This window comes from Mirounga angustirostris, unplaced genomic scaffold, assembly GCF_029215605.1.
Source record: "Mirounga angustirostris isolate CCGP_5_RB_7025 unplaced genomic scaffold, mMirAng1.0.hap1 SCAF_1, whole genome shotgun sequence".
Lineage (NCBI taxonomy): Eukaryota > Metazoa > Chordata > Mammalia > Carnivora > Phocidae > Mirounga > Mirounga angustirostris.
This window is the reverse complement of record NW_026991709.1, coordinates 167,621,808-167,634,090: the sequence shown is the minus strand read 5'-3', so window position 1 is coordinate 167,634,090 and position 12,283 is coordinate 167,621,808. Positions and strand designations below refer to the sequence as shown.

Sequence of the window (12,283 nt, the reverse complement as noted above, 5' to 3'; positions counted from 1 at the left end):
ACTTCCAGGGCTAATTTTATTTATGGGAGTGAATTTACTTTACTTGCTTTGTGGGGTGAGAATGTACCTCATGTTGCTTGACCACCACCCGAATGATAATTTTGAAAATGGGAAGAGCTCTGGAGGTTATAATCTTCAGAATAGCATCCAGATAACCAAGCTCAGAGATGATTATGGAATCTCTAACTTGTACATCTAATTCATTAAAAATATCATCTGTGAAAGGGGAGAACGTGGAGTATAATCTAATTAGAGTTCAATGAAGAGCTAATTGATCTATAAAATAGACACTTTATTTGGTTGACTTTTTTTCTTTAAAATCTTATATACTTCAATTCCACTGAACGACTAGAAAGGGTTCCCTATTTAATACAGAAATTACATTAAACTCCAATTTCTTTGTTATTGCCCCACAATTTTGAGGTTTAAATCACTGTTCTTCTAAAGATTTAGGAACATCTTTATTGCTTTTTAGCATGTTGTAGAGCAGTTACAAACTCAGTCGCAAGTTTTGAATAAGATTCAGACAAATCATGAACTGTCCTGTGTTTCAAATTGCTCCATCCACAAATGGTCTGGCCAAAATGTTTCCCGAAATTTATGAAATGAAGAGGGTGTGGCAGAGTGAGTGATCCATGGATGAGTGGTGCGTCTCGAGTCTCAGATGTCTCCATCCATGAAACAGTCTCACCATTATAACCCCTGAATTACCTGTAATACAGATGGCATGGTGGCGTGGGTAATGAATAGAGGTATGTCTTAGGTGCTGAAATGTTTATTAATGTTTCTATCGATGCTTCACTAAGTACCAAAGAATACCTTTGGCCTTGGGTTAAATACCTAGAAATATTGAAACAGATGTAGGGGTTTTTCCTAAAGCAGAAAGAAAACAGCAGTGTTTTACTTGCAGTTTACTAGCTGACTCAATTGACGGGATGCTAATGGGCTTTCCATTACCTTCATTTAGAATAAAGTTATCCTTATCAGGTGGGAAGAAATATATTCTATACAATACTAAGTTATGAGGGAGTCTGGATACCATACTGTATGGGTTTTAGAACCTGACTTTGCCACTTAATAGCAGTGCATGTTTGGGCAAATTATTTAACCTGCTCTTGGGTCATGTTTCCCCATCTTAAAAATAGGAATAATGAAACTATGTCCTAGGCTTGTTTTAAGGAATAAGTAAGTTCATGTATGGAAAGAGTTTAGAATAGTGCCTGGCACACAGAAAGTGCTAGATAAGCATTGCTATTACTTTTCTCACCTTCATTGGAACTGAGGTGCCTTTCTGCAGAGACATGCAATATTTTCCCACACTTCTTGAAGAACTGAAAAGAACTTTAAACATACCATGTCTGACTGAATGAAGGAACCAACAAGCATGTGATATATTTAATATTGTGCTAAATGTCTTTAAGAACAGGGAAAATATATTTGGTACAAATATTTTAATTTCCTCAAGAAATAGAACCTGTTACTGCAGCAACAGCTGTACATCTAACGACAATGAGTTCATAAAATAAAAGGGAGAGTAGTCATAGAAACCACAAAGGGGAAATTATACTCTATGCAGATTTCCAAGTCTCTAGTTATTAAATAAGAAACTGAGATCTCATAAGCATGGAAATGTATTCTAAATATAAAGTACTCAAGCTCTGCTCTACTAATTTAACCGAAGTCCAATTGCTTTCCATATTAAACAGATAGCCACCATTTTATTTTCACCTTGCCACTTTTTTCTTCTGCTGATGAATTATAATGGATAGTATAATTTCAGTCAATAAAAAAAGACATTTAAACTAAGAAAAGTTTTCTTTTCCTATACACAAACTCCTCTGTTGACTATAGATGGGTTTATCCACTGCAGGTCCACTGTAGCACCATCCTCAATTAGGACCCAGGCTGTCACTGCCTAGCGCCCCCATGACATGTTTGAGGTTGTATTACTTTTTTTTTTAAACCTTAAACTCTTATGGATCATCTTTAGTAAAGATCTTTGCTTGACTGACTTCCACTCGACAATCACCCAGGAAGGAAGACTCCAAGGTATTTATTAGCACATAGTCTTACAGACTGGTCTTAAGAATCTCTACCCCCCAAATCCTTGCTACTCTGTAAACTATTGATAGACTTGCTCAATTCTCCTTTCCCTTGCTTTTGGCACTAAACTCAAGCAGATCTTATCAACAGGTGAGAGAAAACAAAAGCAAAGCTCATTGACTTAGCTGCTGCTCAAGAAATCCTTCACTTCGAGGGTCCAAAGGGAAAAGCTTTATAGAGCCAAGAGCTAGGAAAATACTCACCTGGTTACAAGACCCAGGGTACTCTCCCCAAAAGGCTACCTACCTATATTATTAACTGCTATTAATGATGGCAAGTTGGCTAACTTTTATTTATGCCTGGAGCCTGCCATCCAGTGATAAGTTTGTTACAGGCATTATTCTAGGTATTTCTCTCATCCATAAAAAGACACTGATTCAATTGTTATTTTTATTTTGCTGGTAAAAAGGCTGAAGCTTAGAGAATTTTAGTAACTAGCTCATTGTAAACAGGTCAGAGGTGATTAATAAAGGCTCAATCCGCCCTTTCTGATACCAACCCCCATGTTCTTAACCTTTCTGCCAGTGTTCTTGAAATGCTGCCAGAAGGCAGCAACAGCAGGTCTTGGGAATTAGAAATGCAAATTCTCAGGCTTCATTCCAGACCTACTGAGAGTTAGAAACCCTGGGGGCTGGGCCCACCCGTTTATGGCTCCAGTGTGCTCCCGGTGATTCCGATGCATGTCCCAGTTTGAGGACCACTGCTTTGTGCTATACTCCCCCATGTTAAAAAAAAAAAAAAAAGAAAGAAAGTCTTAGTTCAGTGTCAGAAAATGACCTCATAGACCCAGCTAAGCTTGCTGTTTTTTTTTTTTAATACGCCTGCAATTGTGGAATTTGTGTGGTTCCTTTGAAGAAAGAATAAGTTGTCAAGAAAAACTTAGGAAAAACACATAAACCTTCCAAATTTTCCAAGTTACCGTCACCCCGTAGCATGATACTTCTGATCCTAACTATGTAGGAAGGCAGATGACATGGAGAAAATTGGCTTTGTCTTAAATGAGAAAGGGTTTTTTATGTTTTGTGACAGGTATTTTATGGATCAAGAAATTACATTTATGTCTTTATTTCTCTAATGAAGTGCACTAAAGTAAAAAGTAACCTTCTTTATCCTGAACATTTGTGACAGCTTATTCCCTTTCAAGGGATTAGAGCAAGGCATATGCTAATCAATCTATAGTGGCATCATTTTGCTTGCAAAGATGACAATATAGCAAATGCATGTTACATGTATAATATTGGATGTGCCATGATAGGAGAAACTAAAAGACATAATTTCCACCAAGAAATGTCAATCAATACAAAGTTGAAATTCAGTTTAGTCCCCTAAAGTGTCATACTTGAATGTTCTGGCAGCACAACTGAGAAAAAATTCTTTGAGAATTCCTACATAAACTAGAATCTGTTCCACTGACTGTGGATTTGATTTGTTGTTGCTAATCTGTCTTTCATGACTAAGTGTCTCTTGTGAATATGTAAACTGATTATTTCCTATTTTATTCAATGTTTTGGAATGTTTATGAGTAGGAAAGCATATCTGGCTTCTCTGGTCCTATCCATGTCATTTTTAAAACAATGATTTTGCCAAGGCCAGGAATGCCAGTCTTGCTCATCCACTGTATCCTCTGTACTAGGCACATAGCAACAGCTTAATAAATATCTATTGGAGGGGTGCCTGGGTGGCTCAGTCGGTTAAAGCGTCGGCCTTCAGCTCAGAGCATGATCCCAGAGTCCTGGGATCGAGCCCCATGTTGGGCTCCCTGCTCACCGGGGAGCCTGCTTCTCCCTCTCTGCTCCACCACCTGTGCTCTCTCTCACTATCTCTGTCTCTCTCTCTCAAATAAATAGATAAGATCTTTAAAAAATAAAAATCTATCGGAGGGGTGGACGATGCTGCTCCCAGTGAAGTTATTCCCCAGCCCACTGCCCTTGTGTTGTTTTCACGAAGCCAGTATATCCTTTCTATGGCCATATTCCAAGATCGCCAGTTTATAAAACATACTTACTTGAAGTTCAAGTTTAGTGAATCCTCTTATTTTAGCATTGGAAAGAAGCTCAGAAATGTTCCAGTTCCAGCCTCTCTACAACATGGCTGAACGCTGATGACTCAACACTTATAACAGAAACCTCACTGCTCTGTAGTGGGATATGTTTCATAACTCGATCTTCTTTTCTTCCTCCCTAAAATCTTAACCTAATTGCTTAGTTCTGTTGTTTGAGGTCTCAAGTAAGACCCTGGTCCCTTGCTACTGAAAAGATTGTCCTGAGACCAACAGGATAGGATATTAGACATGCTTTCAGGCACGTGTCAAATCGCCGACACTGAATCGTCACTTTAAAAATCTTCAAATTCATAAAATATTCTCTATAATCTCTAACCTACTTTTAATTCTATCCGGAGTATTTTTCATCTTAGACATTATAGTTTTCATCTCTAGATTATCTATTTGGATTTTTTTCCATCTTCCAAGTGTCCACTTAACATGTAATGTGTTCTTCTAGCTACTTGAACATGTAGAATACATTTATAATACTTGTTTTAATGTACTTTATTAATTTTATCATTTGTGTCATTCCTGTGTTTATTTCAATGGACTGGTTTTTCTCCTCACTACAGGTCATATTTTCCTTCTTTTTGCACACCTGATAATTTTTGTCCCATTTGTTTTTGTTTTGTTGCCTTCGCTTTTGTTGTCAGATTCAAAAAACCATCGCCAAGTTTGATGTCAAGGAGCTTACCCCCTTTGTTTTCTCCTAGGATTTTTGTGATTTCAGTCTTATGTTCAAGGCTTTAATCCATTTTGAGTGGATTTTTATGTATGATATATGATAGTGGTCCAGTTTCATTCTTTTGCATGTGACCGTCCAGTTTTCCCAACATTATTTATTGAAGAGTCTGTTCTGTCCTTTCTCCATTGTAAATTCTTGGCTTCTTTGTTGTAAGGTAATTGGGTATATATATGTGGGGTTTTTTTTCTGGCCTCTCTACTCTGTTCTATTGATCTTTATGTCTGGTTTTATGTCAATATCATACTGTTTTGATTATGTAGCTTTAGAAGAGAGTTTCAAATTAAGAAGTGTCATGCCTCCCACTGTATTCTTCTTTCTCAAAGTTGCTTTCGCTATTCAGGGTCTTTTTTGGTTCCATACAAATTTTAGGATTGTTGTTCTATTTGTCTGAAAAATACCATTGGACTTTTGATAGGAATTGCATCTACAGATTGCTTTGGATAGTGTGGACATTTTAGCAATACTAATTCTTCCAATCCTTGAGCATGGAATATCTTTCCAATTTATTTGCATCTTCCTCAATTTCTTTCATAAATGTCTTACAGTTTTCAGTGTATAGGCCTTTTTCCTCCTTGGTTAAATGTATTCCTAGGTATTTTATTCATTCATTCATTTATTCATTTTTGGATGCAGTTAAAAATGGGGTTGTTCTCTCAATTTATTTTTCTAATAGTTTAATATTAATGTATAGAAACACAACTAATTTTTTATATATTGATTATGTAACTTACAGCTTTATTGAATTAATTTATTAGTTTTATTAAATTAGGGGGAGAGTCTTTAAGGTTTTCTGTTTATAATATAATGTCATCTGCAAATAGAGACAGTTTTACTTCTTCCTTCCCAATTTGCATGCTTTTTTTTTTTTTTTCCTAGTTCTGGCTAGGAATTCCAGTACAATGTTGAATAAAAGTGGCAAGAGTGGGCATCCTTGTCTTGTCTTGATCTTAGCTTTCAGCTTTACACCATTGAGTTTGATGTTAACTGTGGGTTTGTCATACATGACCTTTACCTGGCAATTTTTGATTGGTTGTCAAAAATTGTGAATTTATTTGCTGAGTACTGGATCTTTTTGTATTTTTACAAGCATTCTTGCGCTTTGTTCTAGGGTGTATTTCAGTTACTTGAAGCCAATTTGATATTTTCTCATTTTTCTTTTAAGCTTTGACATATGGAACCAGATTGGTGTTAAGTAAAGAGCTAATTTTTGCTTCACTGCTGAGGAAAACACTCTTCTGAGTACTCTATCCGATGCCCATGAGTTGTGAGGCTTTTTCCAATTTGGACAGAGGGAACAGAAACTAGTTTTAGCTTTGTGAGACCTGCTATTATTCTCTCAAATACTTTCAAGTGGTTCTTCTTTTGGCTTCAGAAAATGACCTCATATTAATGAAATGAGTAGTCCTCAGTTATGTACTGCAGTTGGGGAGTGTTCTGAAGATCTTCAGAGTTCTCTCTCTGGGTTGCCTCTTTTCTCTATGATACTCTGTCCTGGGAACTCTAAGAGTCTTTGTCCCCCTGGGCTCTCAGTTCTGTCTCTTCACTTCAAGTCCCCTCGGCTCTGTCTGCATTTCCCCTCTATGTCACAGCTTGGAAATTCTTTCCATCCAGTAAGCTGAGGCAATCGTTAGACTCAACCTCATTCATTTCCTATCTTTCCAAGTTCATTGTCCTTCATTACCAGATGTCCAAATTCTTGAAAAAAATAGTCCATGTGAAAAATACTCCAAGACAAATATAAAAACAAACAAACAAAAAACAAAGATCACCTCTCATCTCACTGGCAGGAGACAACTACAATTAACATTTTCATTAAATCCACATTTTTGTGCATTAAAAACACAAAATATTTCTGATGTCATTTAGGTTTTTGGTAAAGACTCAAGATATCTCTTGGTATCTAATTGCCTCCTGGTGGTAAGATGGACCTTATCTGATAACGATCACCCCGCACTCCCAAAGATCCTGATTCTTTTCATCTTTTCACTGAACTTGCATTGATATTTATTTTACCCAGCCCAATTTGCAGGTCATTTTTAAAAATTATCATTATCATTATTATTACTTCTTGTAAAAAATTTTTGTGGTGGAGTCAGTGGAAGCATTTCATTTCCATCCTGTTGGTATTTATTGTTGAAGCATCATCACAAAGTCCTGTTTTTCTTTTTCTTTCTTGTTTTTTTTTTTTTTTTAAAGATTTTATTCATTCATTTGAGACACAGAAATACAGAGACAGGGAGAGAGCATGAGCAGGGAGAGAGGCAGAGGGAGAGGGAGAAGCAGGCTCCCCGCCGAGCCAGGAGCCCGATGTGGGGCTCGATCCCAGGACCCCGGGGTCATGACCCGAACCGAAGGCAGACGCTTAACCGACTGAGCCACTCAGGTGCCCCTTTCTTTCTTGTTTTTAATATAGAAACTCGACTGCATACAAAGATGACATTTTCTAAAAGCTATTCTCAGGCGGGAATGTGACGGCTGAAGCTGTGTGTTAGTGTGAGGAAAGGTGGTATGCTTTTGATGTGTAGCCTGCCCTTGTTTATAACTGTGAAGTGCTATAAGGTTGAATTGCACAAGTTGTTGTGTTAGGTCTATTGACATCACCTGTAATAAACCGTAGAAAATCTTCATGATGTAGCATCAAAGCACATCCAGTCCAATCAGATGTTTGGCAGTCAGCTTTCCATGCAAAATTCCTTCCATCTCATCCAACTTTGGACCTATTTCTGAATCTTCTACCTTTGCCTGGACAATAAGCAAAGAGAGAATTCAAGAAGCATCACATTTCAAGGTCCCACCTTGCATGAATGAGAGGCTGTGACTTCTGTCTTTAGCACTAGGAGGGGAAAAGAGGAATCAGTGAGCAGCTAGCCAGATTTCAGCCACAGGAGAGGGCCTTTTTAAATTGTTCTCACTGATTTGCACATGTCCTAGCACACTGCTAAGAGTTTATAACATGTTTATATTCTTTGGTTATAATTGGTTGACTCCATCTTGTGTTCATCTCTCCACTCCATCCTGACACCACACACAGAAGTCAGCAGTATTTCTGATGCAGGTGGGCACAGACCTGATAGACTTCCCCCTCAACTGTCTGTCACTATCCTCTCCCAGTTGGGTGGCTGGACAAAGCAGTGTGTTACCCTCCTATCCAGATTATTTCTTAGGCTAATGTGAGCCAGGAATGCTGATTTTCAACTCATGCTATGGAAATGTCATAACATAACATACCAATATAACATAACATAACATAACACAACATAACATAACATAACAACATAACATAACATAACATAACAACATAACATAACGTGGTAACATCACACACACACACACATACACACACACTGCATTTGTGCATATTGCTGCTAGCAGGGTGACCATGCTTTGCTCATTGTTTTGATCATTTTATTCATAATTTTGTTATAAACTTGCTTCTTTACAGAAAGATAGCAGGGAAATCATTCTATCATCTGACTTATGAGCTTTGTTGTATATGTTTCTTAGGATAAAATCTTCATAACTGAAACAAACTAACCCCAGCGTTGGATGAAAAATTCCCTCAAAAACTGGGTAAATTCCCTCTTTTTTCTTTTCCTTTCTGTTGCCCCTCATGAGTGATAGCACTGCAGGGGACCTTGCTCTTGAGGTATTCATTAGAATTTGGGAGTGCTGCCTTTTGCACTGTTGGTAGACATTTCTTAATGGGACTCCAAGGTGAGTTTAAACAAGTGAGTGTGAGTGGTTGGGGATCTTGGTGAGCTGAAGCTGGACTAATTCTGAAGAACTTAAGTGTCACAGTGTTTATAGCTTCTGTACAAATATCAACATGTCTTCAACATGTTAAATCACACAAAATTGTTTGTGATTTGTTTGCCATTGACGGTTGATATGGTGGGAAGAAGACTACCTCTTTTAGAATTTGTTTTTGTTTACTATCTTTTGCAGAATCTAGCAACAACCATATTTGTTGCATTTTCTGGTTTGCAATTTTGTCATTTCCAGGCTGTTTACACAAGACACTCCTATTCAAGAGACATATACAGATTATGTGGGTGACTGGGTGTTTTCCTTGAGGGGTTTGTTCTGGGAGGCAAAGTCAGGTAAATAACTGAAACTAGAAGCAGTCAGTTTATGACAAGAGGGAGAATGGATACTTTCACGAGGGTCCTTAAAAGAAACCATATTCTGATTGATAAAACTTTAGTTTCTGGAGAGGAGAATCTGATGTGAATGTCATTGCCAGAAAGTACTGCATTTTTGCCATGAACTGGGTTCAAAGTAAGTTCTGGAATGTAGAAGCTGTAGGGACAATGAGTAGCTCTTGTAAAGAAAGAGGAAGGTAGAAGGATTAAAAAATGAACTCTGATAAGAATGGAATTATTTATTAAATACATCCGAACCATTTGGTCAAGACTAGGGATAGAATTAAGAAGGTTTTTAAATCCTAATTCCACAGTTGCTGTTGCTATGGTATATACCAGGGGCTGGCAAAATTCAGTCTATGGATCAAATCTGCCCCACTACACATTTTTAATGGGCTTTTTTTTTTTTTTTGAAGACTTTTATTTATGTGATAGAGAGAGAGAGAATGAGAGAGAGCATGGAGGGGGAGGGTTAGAGGGAGAAGCAGACTCCCTGCTGAGCAGGGAGCCTGATATGGGACTTGATCCTGGGACCCCAGGATCACGACCTGAGCCGAAGGCAGTTGCTTAACCAACTGAGCCACCCAGACACCCCCCCACTACACATTTTTATAAATAAAGTTTTATTGGAAAACAATTCATTTATGTATTTTCTATGGTTGGTTTTGCTCTACATTGGCAGAATTGACTAGTTGCAACACAGAGATTGTATGGCCTGAAAAAGTGACCATATTTATTTACTATCTAGCCCTTTACAGAAAAATTTCATCAACACCTGCTATATATAGTAAATGTATAAGCACTAGAGAATTGTTACCAAAATCCCATGTGAATGGTTAGAGCTATCATGGCACTGGGAAATATGTGTCTGACTTTAAAATTGAGTTTAAGAGTTCATTGGGATCATCCAGTTTAACACCCACCTCTCCTGCCAGTAGGAAACCAAGAGCAAGAAAGGTGAAGTGACTTGCCCAAGGTTGCACAGCAAGTAAGAGACAAAGTCAGAATAAACCTCCAGGCTACTAAAATTGCAGCCAATACAATTTCTAGAAATTGGTAAAGAAGGCTTACATTATGAACTTGAATAGATAAGTGTAAGTGTAGATAAGTATCTTGATTAGTATTTGACATAAATCACTCAGTTTGGGAAGCTGCTGCATAGTGGAATGTTTGTTCATGTCTCCTGGATACTACCTAAAGACAATTTAACCCTTAGTAATAACAGAAGGACCTCACTATAATGTGGACTTGTTTAATAAGATCCTGGAAGTAACTTTTGGGTCAGCATTATCATAAAGCTTGAATGATCCTTCAAAGATTATTTTTATTGATTCAAAAGATGATTTTGCTCTTTATTTTGAAAATTTCTATGAAACCTCAAATTCCCAGTTCTACTAATGTAATTCAGACCATGGTGCTCAATTATCCTTCTTTTCAGCTGCACTTCCTTGATGAGAAGTATTGGCAATGTGAAGATTTTGATGTTAAATAACTTCCTCTGACATGAACGTAATTAATGATCCTTATTTGGAGTTCAACATTGTGACGAAATGGAAGACAGCCAAATTTGTGCATCGAGTTCTTGGATTATTAAAGTCCTCCACAAAAGTTTGATTTCCTATATTTTTAATTATCTCTGACTTACATTGTCAAGCATAAGAGATAAGCAAAGTAACAGATTACATTCAAAGTTTTCTCTTCCTGATCCAAGCATAACTGAGTTATTGTCTTTTTATATATCAGAGCACATAACTCAGAGTTGGGTTAGCATCTGATGTGAGAGAACTGAATAGATTTTTCATTCTTGTGATTTTGTCTGCATTGAGGTGTACACAATCAATCAATACTTTGTCATTAAAATCAGTGTCTGAAGTTTCACTTTAAATAATAGTTCATTGAATTTTATGCTAAATTGATGTTTGTATTTTTGTTTTGCTGACCAAAGGAAGTACAGGTTATCATGTTTAGAAAGAAAGAAAGAAAGAAAGAAAGAAAGAGAGAGAGAGAGGGAGGGAGGGAGGGAGGGAGGGAGGGAGGGAGGGAGGAAGGAAGGAAGGAAGGAAGGAAGAAAGAAAGAAAGAAAGAAAGAAAGAAAGAAAGAAAGAAAGAAAGAAAGAAAGAAAGAAAGAAAGAAAGAAAGGAGAAAGAAAGAAAGAAAGACAAACATTGGGGAGAATTAACTTAATTAGAATTAAATGAGGCTCAAGGTTTAGAAAGACAATCCCTACTCTCCCCATGTTTTATACAATGTCTTTCCCTTTATGATTCTGTTCCTCAGCTAGATAAAGGAATATGCATCTCTGGAATTTAAAAAGCAAATTGTCATAGTGTTATTACTCAGGGATTAAATAAATATTAAAACCTTGGAATGAAGCATCTTACTCATCCATGTCCATTTGTTCTTCTCACACTTGTTCATTAAGTATTTACTGACAGTTCACTATGCTCCTACTATCTCTTAGGCACTTGAAATAAATGGTGAGCCAAACCATGTACTTCTCTTGTTCTCCGGAGGCATATAGTATTATAGTGAGGGAAGCAGGTATTAATAAAATTATCCACAAAAGTAAATGTAAAGTTACTCCCTGATAAAAGTGTTATAGAGGAAAAGATAATACTTCTACGGTTCTTTGAAAAACTATACAAAGGAAACCTGTTATAAACTAGGGACTCAGGGTCCCTTCTTATTTTCAGAGTTTATTTGAGCTGAAAGCTAACTTGTTGAATAGTTAATTCAAGGTTGGTGGAGGACAGAGTGAGACTGCCCCAAGCAAAGTGAGCTGCCTGTACAAAGTGTCATGGAAGAGGAAGGATGATGTCTCGTTTACAAAATGAAGAACACCAACCTAGCTCAGTATAAGAGGAAGTGGACATGGAAAGTAGAGATCACACCACACTTACCACACTGAAGAGTTTGGCTTCATTGTAGGATTATAACCAGTGAAGAGTTCACCAGGGAGGTAATGTGGCTGTATTTGAGAATTGAAAATACCACTCCTGTTGCTAGGCTCGTAATGAATTGGAATAGAGGTAAGAAGGAAAGATACAAGGCTGTGGAGAGGTCTGTGTTAAGTGACTTGTGCAATGGGATGTCTCTTCATGCTCCACACTTTCATAACTATGGAATTTTCCATGGAATTCACCCATATAACCTTTTGTGAAATAGAAGATTTCTTTGTTAATGAAGGAGGAGGAATGCTAACTAATAGAAAGTCTGCTCTGAAACAAAAGCCTTATGTACATCAAACT

General features: G+C 37.3%; 1 long non-coding RNA gene across 1 annotated transcript; it reads right to left on the bottom strand.

Annotated features, from left to right (window-relative positions):
• Positions 1 to 262: 262 nt before the first annotated feature.
• Positions 263 to 12,071, bottom strand: LOC123833604 (uncharacterized). The gene is made up of 3 exons (XR_006788304.3): positions 11,936 to 12,071; positions 7,494 to 7,634; positions 263 to 711 (listed from the first exon to the last, which is right to left on the bottom strand). It is a non-coding gene; the product is annotated as an uncharacterized LOC123833604 (long non-coding RNA).
• Between the last annotated feature and the right edge of the window lie 212 nt (positions 12,072 to 12,283).